Source organism: Rhea pennata, chromosome 7 (assembly GCF_028389875.1).
Source record: "Rhea pennata isolate bPtePen1 chromosome 7, bPtePen1.pri, whole genome shotgun sequence".
Lineage (NCBI taxonomy): Eukaryota > Metazoa > Chordata > Aves > Rheiformes > Rheidae > Rhea > Rhea pennata.
Window position 1 is genome coordinate 37147791 of NC_084669.1, and position 13573 is coordinate 37161363.

The 13573-nt window shown below is 43.9% G+C and overlaps 1 protein-coding gene across 1 annotated transcript in view; it reads right to left on the bottom strand.

The window, feature by feature from the left end:
• The window catches only part of MICU1 (mitochondrial calcium uptake 1), a 117729-nt gene extending 104471 nt beyond the window's left edge, over positions 1–13258 (bottom strand). The window contains exon 1 of the mRNA XM_062580366.1: positions 13180–13258. The gene's annotated coding sequence lies outside the window, so the exon portion shown is untranslated. The remainder of the gene's footprint in view (positions 1–13179) is intronic.
• Between the last annotated feature and the right edge of the window lie 315 nt (positions 13259–13573).

Genomic DNA, 13573 nt, shown 5'->3' on the forward strand with positions numbered 1-13573 from the left:
GCAGGTCCAAGCTCTTCTCACGCTGCGAGACAGACACTGGAGAAAGGATGCGCAGTCCCTGACAAAAGCTGTGTTAACTCATTTACAGTTACTTGAGTCCACAAAATTCATAACATGAGTGTGATTGCTTAAGACACTTAAATAAGGTGGAGATATAAAACTAGGGGGGGGGGGAAAAAACAGAGGAGAAAAACATTAACATCAGAATAAAATTTGCGAGTCTCCAAGGGATGCATATTGAAGAAAGCTGTCTTCAAGCAGCATCACAAAATAAGATAGTAAAATCTCATGCAATTCAAAGACTATTCAGAGCTATATAATTCTGAATGAGTGTGACATACTTAAACCCAATCCCCCTTCCCAAACATGCCTTTCAGCATGATGTACAGAAGCACATCACAAATTCTGCAAAACTCATTCCACTTGCTCTTTGCCGAATGCAGCCCTGAACACGGGGAACTCCTTGCTCAACAAATACAAATGCACTTGCGAGGGGTAAATGGCTAGCCCTCTCCCTTCTCTTCCCGCCAGCACCTCCAGAGCAGATATCCGCATCACCACCAAATTCCATGCACTTCTGGGCTGAAATTTCCTTGTGCAGGCAGCTGATTGGCAACACCCAGACCTGATGAGCAAAGAGCTACCTTGGCACTTACTTCCAAACACTCTGTGCTGATTGCCTTGCCCCCTTTTAGCGCCGAACTTAACCACCAAAACATTCAAAGCTTGCAGTTTTCCAGATTTGGAATAGTACTTATTTTAAGGGGAAAACTGTAGAAAGAGGACACAGCTGTGATATGCAGAGCCATTCAGGCTAAAAGGGGTTTTGGTTGGCTTCACATGAAGTCAACAACCTCTCTCATTTCAGCTGCAGGTACAAGCTGCAAATTTCTGCACAACCCCTCTGGGTGAGTGCATTTTATGCCAACCAGTGAAAGCCAGCCTTCCAGGTACTAAATCACAGCCAGACAAATTAATTATTTTGACAGCTCCCCCCAAATTCTCTCCGCACTCTTTCTATTTACAAACTAGGACGATCAAGAGAGATTTGTGTGCCGACACAAAACACAGCACCAAGAGGGTTTCTAGCTCCAGACTTCCAGATCTGCTCCTTCCTCCCCCCTCCCCAAGAGGGGCTGCAACTCCAGATTTTCAGCTTAAACAGTGCTATTTTCACAGAAGGATTACCCACATTACCTACATTATTAACTTACTAAGACACACCAATCAATTTTCAGAATGAAGATGAAATCACTATCAAAAGCAATTTCTTCCCACATAGGAGTTGGGGGCAGTGCTTGATCACATTAATTTCACCAGAGAGCAAAACTACATTTGTTTTAGAACACGATTCAAAATTGATTGATGGTCTCTGCAGCATCAATCCATAATACACTGCCACATCTTTAGCACCGATCTAAGCCATAGCTTAGCAATTTGTTTTTATCCATCATCACAGTATGGGTTCACCTAATGCTAAGAAACTCAGCTCTCAAAATGAACTAATAAATAAAATGAAATACAAAAAAATTCCACTTAACCTATCAGTCATGTTTCTGTGTTTTATCCCTGCCCTCCCCTCCTTTCCTGCCAAAGTTCAGAGCAACTTGCACTCTTCTAGAAGGAAGCTCACATTTGCCCCACCACGGGAAAAACATGCAACAGGGACTTCAGCAGATCCCTTCCACATTCTGTATTCTGCAGGTCAAAGATGTTTTATCTCCTCTTCAAGATTCAGCATACCATCTTCTTGACGGTGTTAGATTTGCAATGACGCACAAAAAAATCCGTAATGTCACCAAGATTCCAACCAGCCTGGAAGAGCTGGTTCATTTTTAGTTCCTGGGGAAGGGAGGAATATTTCATGCCTGCTAATTCTCTTCCTTCGTGTCTGTCTACAGTTGTGTGAGCACTAAGGCCATTAGTGGAACAGAGGAACAGATTCTGAAAGACTGATTTAGAAAACTAAGTTAATTTAGAAGCTAGTATTTAGAAACCCCTAGGCAAGAATGCTGCAGTCTGCCCTTCCTCAAAACAAGTAAGGAGCTGGCTTTATAGTCTTCTTTTGGAGGCAGAGATATGTTTTCTAAGATTAGGTATTTCCAAAAAATAGTAAGACAGAAATCCTAAAAATACTGAGAAACACATCTCCAGATCTCTCCTGAGATAGGGAAAAGAGTCCTCCTTGTACACTGTTCAAAAATAGGCTTGCGTGTCAAGTCTGATTGCATGAAACATATGACACAGTCTACAGACTAGACAGTGAACCACACAAATGCACACTCAGCTTTGAGGTCCTGTACTATATCCAGCAATCAATCGCCCTCCCCTGGGAGCTGATCAGTGCCGCTCCTTATGTAGCCAGGATGTAATGTTAACCTCTCTTCTACTCTGAATGCAGCTGCTATTAAAATCATACTATTGTATTTCATTACTTGTGTTTAAAGTTTCAGTCTAACATTGCATTAGAGCATGTTCTGGTATTTTGCAATCACCTTACCATTAATGTGGCTTATCTAGTATCCTGATTTACTAGGACAATATCCATTAAGACTTCATTATTTATGCCATTCACATCTCATGAGTTGTTTTATTATACCACATGGATCCATTTAGCACTAAGACATTTAAAGTGAAAATAAAAGTGCTTTTTTTTTAGCAAAAAGCACAGCCAGCTTTAGACCCAGCTGGGTCCACTACTGCTTTTATGCACAAGTATTCTTCCTCCCAACTTAATATGCATATCCTTACTATTAACTATATTTAATTTAAGTACAACTTAAGCTTCTCTACGACTACCCCTTTCCCCCCCCCCCATTTCCTCACCTTTAAAGTGAGTAGTCTGTTATCAACTACCGATTTTTTCCGAAACACTACTTGCTATCCAGAACAAATCCATTTCTCATCGAGCTATACAAGTCACTCATGCCAGTTCTTACCAATCCAAAAGCAGCTCAACCCTTAGGCTCAAGCAATGCTGAACTATGAAGAGCCATGAAGCCCAAATACATCCACACAGAAAACCTTGATTAAAACTGACAAAACTAGAAAAGAAAAAACTTCACTGACCTTCAGTGCTACGTAGAGAAGACAGCGCAATGTGCACACAAGACTCCAATTTAGTTGCAATACAACACTATTAGGAATTACAACAGGATTATTTATAATGCACAATTCAGTAGCTAACCTGGTCTTGGTCTTCCTCTCCATAATATTAGAAAGGAGATGGGAGCATTTATTCACTGGGGAAAGATCTTTGCTCAGGCACCTTCAAACATTTCTGTTCTATTTAGGATAAAGACTTTGGTGTCAATTAAAACAGCAAAAGATGCATAGGCTGGCAAGCTAACTAGCCAAAAAAAAAAAAGATCTGCAAGCTCAGCTGCTAGAGGACTTATGAATGGATGCAGATATGAGGAACAGCAGCTTTTGAAAAATTAACAAGAAACAAAAACGCAAGAGAACAACATAAAGCAATTACATCTGTTACTGTGGCACTGAAAACGGCACCTTCAGCAAGGTTAGATATTTGCCTAATACTTCAGACATTCTGTCTCCGGTAAAGCACAGCAGCTTTTTAAAGGACAGCTATTACCTTCCACAGAACTGAAAGCTACTTTTTGTGGTTACAAGTTTCTCCCTTTTTCAAAGGCAGCCCACTCCTTGGCCTTTTCTAGGCAGAGATTACAGTAAGCCCCAGCAGTAACAAATTCCTCAGCAGCATTTCAATAGGAACCAGGTCTTAACAAGCAGAGCTGTAACAAAATTCTCATAGCCTTTTTACAGATAAAAGCCTTGCTTTATGAGGTACTTCTACCTCGATGAGGCAAATTTGAAATTCTCTTCATTGAAGCAAATATTCTCAAATCATCATGCTGTCTTCGCAAACATCCCAGCAGCCGCGGAAGCTCACGCAATAGAGCAAAGGTGCTTTCAGAGGAGAGGCAAGAACATTTACACAGACTGGAAAGAGGAAAGATCCATCAGAGCGCCATTGCCACAGGGGCACAGAGTGCAACACTTTGGAAGTAATGGCCAGCAGGAATATCATTTCTTAATAATAAGTGATTTATCTCGCTTTTCCTGGTTTGGGTCGACGGGAAGTGGTCTAGCAATTTGGATCAAAATTTTAAGATGTCAGTAAGGGGAAAAGGAGAGAGGGAGAACCCTACACAACTGCACTTGAACAGCACAGATGCTGTCACATTGGACACCCCACCAGGGCAGAAAGGAGCTAGCTGGGCTACAAAGTCATCTCTGAACTGCCATGAATGAAGCATTTCTCAAAAGGCTGTTACAAAATCGTAATAAGAAGTGCCTGACTTGCTTTTCCATTCATTACACTTTTTCTGAGAATACCTAACTCTTGCACCAAATGCAAAGATGCTCTTTGAAGCTCCTGCCCTTTCTCAAGCTAACAGCCAACTTCATGTACGTTAGAAGAACAACAAATCAAACAGAAAACCCCAGAGCTGCTGAAATAGATTTAAAAGGCATTTACAGCTTACTTGGTGCCAAGCAAACCGGTGTTAATGAATAAACACGGGTTTCAGAGTAAATGGTGTTGGAAGAGCAGACCAAAGGAGTCTGAAGAGGGGAGAAAAAAAAAAAAAACTTACTAGGTTGTGAAAGCAGTGATTTAAGCAACCTTTAGTTATCTGTAGATACATGTCCAACTTAAAAAAAAATTTTTTTTTGATTCCTTTGCCATGCTTGGAAGGAGAGAACTGCTTGTACCTCTTTTCTCCTACACCGAGTAAAGAGATTTGTTAACTCACCGAGCACTTCCATTTGAGTGTCAACACACAACCACTTCCCCCATTCCCAGCTGTCTTCTAAACAGAAGCCCCACCAAACCTAGCCACAGCCACTTGCTTATTCAGGAAAATTCTCTTGACTCATGTCTGAACTGCTACACTTCGCTGAAATTTAATTGGATAAGTGGCATCAAAAAGTCTTACCAAAGCTAAGGGGGTAAAAATAAACAAACAAATAAAAAGAAAAAGAAGTCTCAAGTATGTACATTTGCACTGCACCTACCAAATGGCGATCCTCGGGCATTCAGGAAAAGAGTGCTGGCTCCCCACAAAATTAAATCAGGTCTGAACTGCTGCAGTTGCTTTTGCAGTAACTGGTTATTTCATTAAACTCAAATGTAAGAGATCTCTCTTTAGAAAAAGGGGAACCAGTAAGCCTGTGTTTCTACAGGAAATGTACTTGTGCTACAGAACATGAGCTGTCCGAGAAGTTCACTCTCGGCACTCACAAGCCAGCAACAAATGCTTGGCTTTAGCCAAGCTGATCAGATAGCAGCCTTGTGTTTGTACACTCACCTGGAACAAACATCTCATTTGCTTTTGACAGCTGAGGGCAGAAGCCAAGACACCAACAAGTAACAGCATCTTAGCAGGAACCTCCACCACCTCCCTCACTCTAACTACAGCTTGTGCAAACTGAAAGGCAAAATGCAGATCAGTGGATTCAAGCTGATGGAAGAGTTTTACTTCCCAGCCCCCCAGAATTTCAGTCAACACATCCGAGGCCTTGCTGTCAAGTGGAAACCATCAGCTTCGTTGTGTTCACGCTCCCAGGTCTCATCCGGGGTTGACCACATGCCCATCCCTCTAGCCAGATTCAGAACTAGGAAAAATTCCATTTCCAGGGAAGGAAAAAAAAGGAGAGAGCATTATTTTAGTGGCAAGAGCAGCCTTTAAAAGCATGTGTTAAGAATCATACTTTAAAGACTGTCAGAAGAGTGATTTAAATATCTCTCTCCACGCATCAGAGCTGTAAAACTTTATGTTAACGGATTGGGACAACCTCCTAGGTGACTTGAAAGACAGTGACCAGATACCTGGGGCAGCTGCACACACAATATCTAATACCATCACAACCCTTCTGTATTCTTCGATGCAGACCAACATAAACCAGCTGTTAATTTTCCTACGTTTATATCACAGCTAAGGCAGTAGTTAAGCGACACAGCTACTCCCATAGCTCTTGAAGCAGCAACGCTTCAAAGTTTGCATCAAACATATCAAAACAAAGAAGTTAAAATAAAGGGTAAGAAATATACAATTTGCACAGACATTGAGTCTTAATTTCAGTGTTGCTGCAGACTGACTTCACCTGCAGCAGACACATGCTAACCTGTGTAAACAGTGTAGAAGTAAACCGCAACATTGTTCATCTCCAATCTTTCTTCCTTTCTAGGTAAGCTTGGGTTACATTTTAAAGAGCTACAAACTCTAAATGTAACAGGTAAAAGCCCAACAGTCTGAGCCTAAGAGAACCTGGAGACTTAAAAGAAACACACACACACACACACACCCAGAGAAGTCAGCTATTTTCTTTGTAAAATAAGAAAACCAAAACCCATTATTTGAAGCCATTTGCTTGTTCCCTGGAGGGATGGGGGACACGTGACAAGTGATGGCAGGGACAGAAGACAGTAGTGGCATGGCACTGCTGTCAATGCAAAGCATTTAAGGCCCTGCTTTCCTGGCTCTTAGAAACCAACATGGGCGAGGAAAGGGGAAGTTCACCGTAGCTGCTGCTTGTCCCACTCTTACACAGGCCTTGGCACATACAGGTGCGTTAAATGACCAGTTACAACAAGGATCAGTGCTTGGCTAGTGCTTGGCCAGGTTCACCCACTCCTGCCCCACATCTCCAGTAGCACCATCACAAATGAAGAGTATCGTCTGGATCAGGTCTGGAACACGTGAAAGCAAGCTTCATAGCAGATTTACTTGATTAAAAAAAAAAAAAAAAAAAAACGCTGTCACAGGCATGGTAGCAGGCCCAAATAACCTAGAATTTATTGGTCAAGGACTTCTCCAATAACATTACAGAATTTGCAATAAAAGAGTGCATGAGTTACGCCACCAAAAAAAGTCAGAATTATCCATTTTTCCTGTCTTATAGCATTTTGAATCTTTCACTACAGACCAAAGACTTAGAGATGGTATGTGCTTAGATACACAATACTATTTCAGTTCAGAATTTACTGTGACTCCTTCTGTTTCTTACTGAAAGGTGTCAAATGCACCACCCTAAAGAGATACAGCCATCTTCTGCATTTACAGTGGAAATGCCGTCCACGCGTCCTGCTATCTGCAAAGCACCTTTCTCAAAAGTCAGTTTTGGTGTTAAAAAAAAAAAAAAAAAAATCTACCCCACACTCGAAACAATCCTGGACAACAGTTTCCTACTGATTTCTTCCAGACAGCACCACCTCACCCAAAGTCACATCTACAGAGATGCTTCCTCACCACTGAGGGTCCCGCCAAGCCCCAGCAGGCACCGAGCATCTGTAAAATTGGCAAATAAGTTTTTGTCGTGGTACACAAGCATTCCCAGCACTACTTCAGCGAACAGGCTCTGGGCAGCTATGTTAAAACACTGTGACTGTTTGCTTGAGCTCCTGCCAGCAAGGCCACTGGAACGCTGGCAAAAGTGAAACAAGTATTTCTATATCCCAGCACAGTCCATTTCAAGAAATGTTATGGCAGCAAACGGAATAGTATCTATCAACATGCTTCTATAATAAACCTGTCTTCCACACAACTGTCACTTTAAGAAGTGAGTAAAGGATTGTTTCTAGATCTAAAACTGATGACTCTCTCAAATGTTGCTTGAAAAATGTAATGCTTACAGGATACCGTTTCAAAGTAAGGCTTTCTACTACACTCTCTGGAACAAAAAGAGACTATCAAGATTACTTGAATAAGAGTGTAATTTCCGTCCCCTTCCCAAGATGGAAAAAAGGAAACTTTGAATGACTGCACTGATACACGACACACCTTTCAGGGCTCTAAGGAAGAGAGAAGACAGGTACCAAATTAATTTTAGGTTTTCTGAGTGTATTCCACTCTGAATGTATAAATACCTAATTATTGATTTAAGAACTGTTCTGTGGTATCAATAATCCAAACACTGCAGTACTTTTCCAACCCATAACAAACAAGTACAGCTTATAAACGCTGCCAAGGATAGGCAAAACAAAGATGAAGTGGACCGGTATTAATAACAAAACTCAACCATATACTTCTATAAGACTTCAATCACCCAAACACCTATAATACTTATCCCTAGGCCTTTTGAGACTTTAAATGATTTGCAAGTCCTGCAGTTTATCCTGTTAACCTGCCCAAAGAAAACAGGACAAGCTCTCTGAGACGACCACCAGTAGCTTATTCGTGTTCCTGACTGCATCAGACTGAACAGCACAGCAGGACTCTAAGGCAAAGTTGCACTGTGACTAACAGAGACGCAAGCAGGCAGAAGTTAATGCAAGCAAGTCTCACATTTCATTTTCCTTCAGTGCATAGGAGTTTAACTTCTTTATGACAGGAAGTTTAATGAATATCACAACAATTTCTGCAGCAAATGGGTCATTTAGAGAACAGTTTTCACATATAAACAAAAACATGGGTTAGAGGAGCTTAAAATCCACTGTTGAGTACTTTCTAGACTCTTGGTAGCATACCATTGAATACTAGAAGATTTAAGAGGATGTTTACAAGCCATAGGACCCTCTAGGCTCTCTTCTCACAGCAGCTATGCTGCCCAAGATGTTGCTGCCTGATCCACTGGCCTGTCGCCCCTCCAGCCTCCCAGAGAAACAGACAACGACGGAGCCAGTACATATTTGCTCCATAACCCTGTGTTAGGCAACACGCATTTTGTTGCTCCAGATGGACCAGGTGCACAATGTGAGCACCTTTAGTTAGCTTCCCTCCCCCCCGCTAAGATACCTCACTATCACAGAACACTTGAGGCTGGAAGGGACCTCTGGAGATCTAGTCCAAACCCCCTGCTCAAGCAGGATCACCTAGAGCACCTTGCCCAGGATCATGTCTAGGAGGGTTTTGAATATCTCCAATGAAGACTCCACAACCTCTCTGGACAACCTGTTCCAGCACTGTCACTCTCACAGGGAAGTTTTTCCTCATATTCAGATGGAACTGCCTGCATTTCAGTTTGTGATGTTTCCTCTCGCTCTATCACTTGGCACCACTGAAGAGAGTCTGCCCCTAAGCTCTTGACACCCTCCCTTCAGTTATTTGTAGCCATACATAAGACCCCCTCCTAGCTTGCTCTTCTCCAGGCTAAAGAGGCCCAACTCTGGCAGCCTTTCTTCATAGGAGAGGTGTTCCAGTCTGCTGATCATCTCCATAACCCTACATTGGGCTCTCTCCAGTAGTTTCATGTCTCTCTGGTACTAGGGAGCCCAGAATTGGACACAGTACTCCAGATGAGGGTGACTTACTACGCTCCATCAAATTTTTACTTAGCACATGCAAACAGTGAGTTAGAAGAGGGTTTTGAGGTTTGCGGGGGTTTTTTGATACTCCACGAACATGCCTAAATTAGGGTTGGGTTACCAGGCAGCTCAACACTGCACAGTTCTTCCACAGCTCACTACCTTCCTCCTTCCAAAGCCACTACAGCCTCCCAAGAGAAAAGCCAGCACAACCTTTAACACTGCAAATAGCCAACATATTTTCCTACTGAAATGTTCATCCAGGATTTTTTCCTAAAGCAGAACAGCAACTCCAAGCAGCACAGCTGTAAGGGAAAACATCAGCCAGATGATTAGTTCAGCACAGTTAAAAGTAATTAAAAGCAGGGCCATAAGATGCTAACAGACACACACACACACCCCAACAGGCAGCCTTGCCTATAGCACAGGTTTGTTATATTAGCTCCCACCTTATATTGGTATGATAAGCAGTTACGCCACAAGAACACAGAGAATTACTTCCTGGCAACTGCAATGTTTTGCTTCAAGAGCATAGAAGATAAGGAAAGAAAAAAAAAAAAAAAAAAAAAAAAAAAAAAAAAAAGAACCACCACAACCCACAGTAAAGACTGTAGCTCTTTACTTCTAGCAGTGCATTTCACACAGTTTCTCTCCTGTCAGTCAGGCTGCACACGTTAGTGCTCACACATGTCATCCCCACTACTCACATTACACATAGTACTCACATCTCAGTAAAATTAAGCCAAGAGAAGAGAGGGAAGAAAAAAAATGTAAGTTACACAGCTGATAAGCTGAAAGCTCTCTGAAGCCAGACGTCTTTATTTTAACTCATGTCTGAACTGACCCAAGTTCCTAGGGGAAAAGGTCTCAAGAAGGGCTGCCTTGTTTGTTCTTTCCACCCTAGTGGGTAGATCTGACTAAACAGCATCTCTGTGCTGGACTGCTTAGCACTTTCTGCCTTATGGATGCCTATCAACTCCATAATCACACGGAGAGCCAGGCCACCGCTCCGCAGGAGGCGACCCTGCTACAGTGGCATGCTGGCACAGCAGACAAGTCTTGAGAGCAGCATCGGGAAGCTCCTCAAAGTCTTCATCAGTGCAGTTTCTACAGCCCTCTGGCTTCAGAGTGGTTTTGTAAGGGGAAGCGGTCAAGCTGCTTAGTGCTATAACACGCATTTGGGTTCTCCACATGCCATGCTCCAAGCAGCATTCTGATGAATTGGGACCATAAACTTCAAGTAAGCAAAAAAGAGGAAGTGGTTGTAATAAATCCACAAGGTGTTACTAGTGTGGAGCCCGCTATATTAAGAAAAATCTCTCAAGTCTAATATAAATTATTTATTCATCCTTAAGGCAGTCATTTTTAAAGTCTCTGCCCACTGCATGCTCTCCCACTCCACATGCAAGAGAAGCCTTGCAAAGCTCCAACCATCGAACAGATGCCAGCAGATGCACGCAGCTCCTTCTCGCTTGGCTGGGAAGGCCTGCGAGGCAGCCACGGGGACAACACCACAGCAAAGAGGGGTGCAAGTCACCTAGATGTTGAGATGTTCTTAGAGAGTTAATACACGTAGGAGAGAATTGTTCCCCCTCCCTGAGGCTCAGCAAAATGTATTGACTACCTCTCAAAGACAGGGGAAGGAAAAAAGAGAAAAAAACAGAACCCAGGAACAAACTTTCCCCAAACATTAATGCCAAAGATGACAACTGTTACGGTGTCTACAAGAGCATATACACACGCTCTAAAAGAGTTCAAGACAGATTAGATGTCACTGCCCTCACTCAGATGTACCATCTTTCCCAAGTAACTCATTAAATCAAAGGCAAATATGGTATAGCTAAATCACAATAAAAGTCAGGTCTTTATACTCTCAATAGTTCATTAACACAAGTTCACACTGAAAGGCTTTCCAAAGATAAACTGCACATCAAATACAGTGGGGCTAGTCAGAGAAATTAAACTTACTCAACAAAACTCTATTAAGAACAGTTGTTTTGGACACTAGGTATAAAATATAGCAACAACCCCTGTAGCCCTGGCAACACTGTTAGCAATTACCCATAGTAATGACAAAAATAAATCTAAACTAACACAGAGGGACTAAGCACCACTATGTAACATAACGAGATCTATTATTCTTCCCCCTCCTGCTTCTCCTTCCACCTCATCCAACTTTTCTAGCAGAGAAGTCCAAAGCTTGATTGTATAACAACGTGTTTTGTTCTATTCTAACTTTTTTCTAAGGCATAACACAAAACAGAACAAAGAACCCCAACACTAAGTCAACTCACCATCCTAAGAATGAGTCCAACGGAATAATGAATTGTGCGCTTTAAGCTTGTTCTTAGAGCAAGCTCTAAACATCACAGAAAAAATAGTTAAAGAACACAAGTGAGATGACTATAGAGACAGGACCAATTTTCCAGAGGAACTTCTAGATTCTTGGCCATACACAAACAGCTTTGGGCAAGCATTCATCATTAACGGACAGCACGAGCAACTTGTACTTTACTAACCCCTCAGCTAGATGTATCAGACAGGCATCCCTAGTGAATGTGCTCACATACTCCAAGCTAAGTCATGCTCCTCCCCATCAGTGGCTGCTGCCTGGGCTAGGGCCATCCAACAGCCAAAATGCAGTTCTCAATGACTTCTCATGGAGCCAGTCTCCAAAGTGGAGGCAAACATGAAGATTTGCTGCCCTATAGCCAGCAGCCTTCAACTGTGCCTTCACCTTACCCATTTCAGGACAAAACAAAACATCGCAGGAACTCAATAGTGAGGCACTGGGTATCTCCGCTTGGAAGTCTCTGGATTTGAGTCCTGACCACACACCCTCTGCACCCACAAAAGCTTCTTCTAACCTTTGGTTCATCCAGATTCGTATCTGTCATACCTGCCAAACTACAGAGATGCAGTCATTGCTTTACATACATTTTTCACAGTATGTCATATCTAAAAAAATTGTAATCTAGGTACAAACTTTAAAGCTTAATTTAAGAAAAGAGAAGAAATTATGATGTTTACTACTGCGATGTTAAATGATGAGATGTGAGAAGGGTCCAGAAGATGGAGGAGCCACATACATACAGCTTCCTTTGGAAGCATGGCTGCCACCATATAGAAGTTCACTTCCGAATGCACTGCAAAACTTAGTAAGACGTTTTTCCCCATCTTTTAAAGAGCAGCCGCTACATTATTGTTATTTATGTACGCTGCAATAGTGCCTAAAGGCCTCAGTTAGATCAGCAGGAAGCCCCAGTAAACAACATCCACCAAAATCCACCTGCTTTCCCACAGCATTGAAGATTATTGCATTTCTGGACATCAGAGAAGCAGAATACTCACCCACATACCTCACCTGCTTCAGGGCAGCATCATAACTGCTCACTCTAGAGGCAGCGCTTAGAGCATACCGACACAACGCAGCTAGGACCCAAGCACTTTCGCCCGCTTCTCACCCATCAATAAAGCCACTTACCAAGCACTAGGAACTGCCAAGACTCAGACAGCACGATTTCAACTACAAAAAGCTTCCAGAACACTAAATAACTCCTAAGAGATCAAATAAACTAATTTTAGGTCCCATATTAACTTTTTAAGAACACCTTCTCACTGGGAGCAAAGTACTTTCCCACGCAGAAGCTACAAAACCAGAACGAACATCACCGGCCACAGCGGGTTTCCGCACAGAGCTCCTGGGTTTCACCAGGGCCCCGGACACCCCGCGGGGACCCGCAGTGCCCCCGCGGCACGGCGCGGCACGGCGCGGCACGGCGCGGCCCGGCCCGCCACAGCTCGAGGAGCGACGCCACCGCCGCCGCCCCGCCACCGAGAACGACCGTTACGGGCAGTTGGACCAGCGCGCGCGGGAAAACCCCAACCGGCGGCGGCCGCCGCCCGCTCACCTCAGCGCGAGCCCGCCGCCAGAGACCTCCCGAGGCACCGACACCGCCGACCAGAGCGACCGCACGAACCACGGCCACCCTTCCGCCAGCGGAGGCACGCCGGGATAGTGGCGGGCGGAGGGGCGGGGCGGGGCGGGGCGCGCCGGCGAGGGGGCGGGGCGCGCCGGCGAGGGGGCGGGGCGCGCCGGCGAGGGGGCGGGGCGCGCCGGCGAGGGGGCGGGGCGCGCCGGCGAGGGGGCGGGGCGCGCCGGCGAGGGGGCGGGGCGCGGCGCCCAGGTGCCGGCTGACCGCCGCTGAGTAGGGTTTAAGGCGGCTCTATGTGAAGAGTCCAAGGGGCCTGTACCTATATAGGGCCTGAGGGGCCGGTATAGAGGACATAAGCTACATACGTACA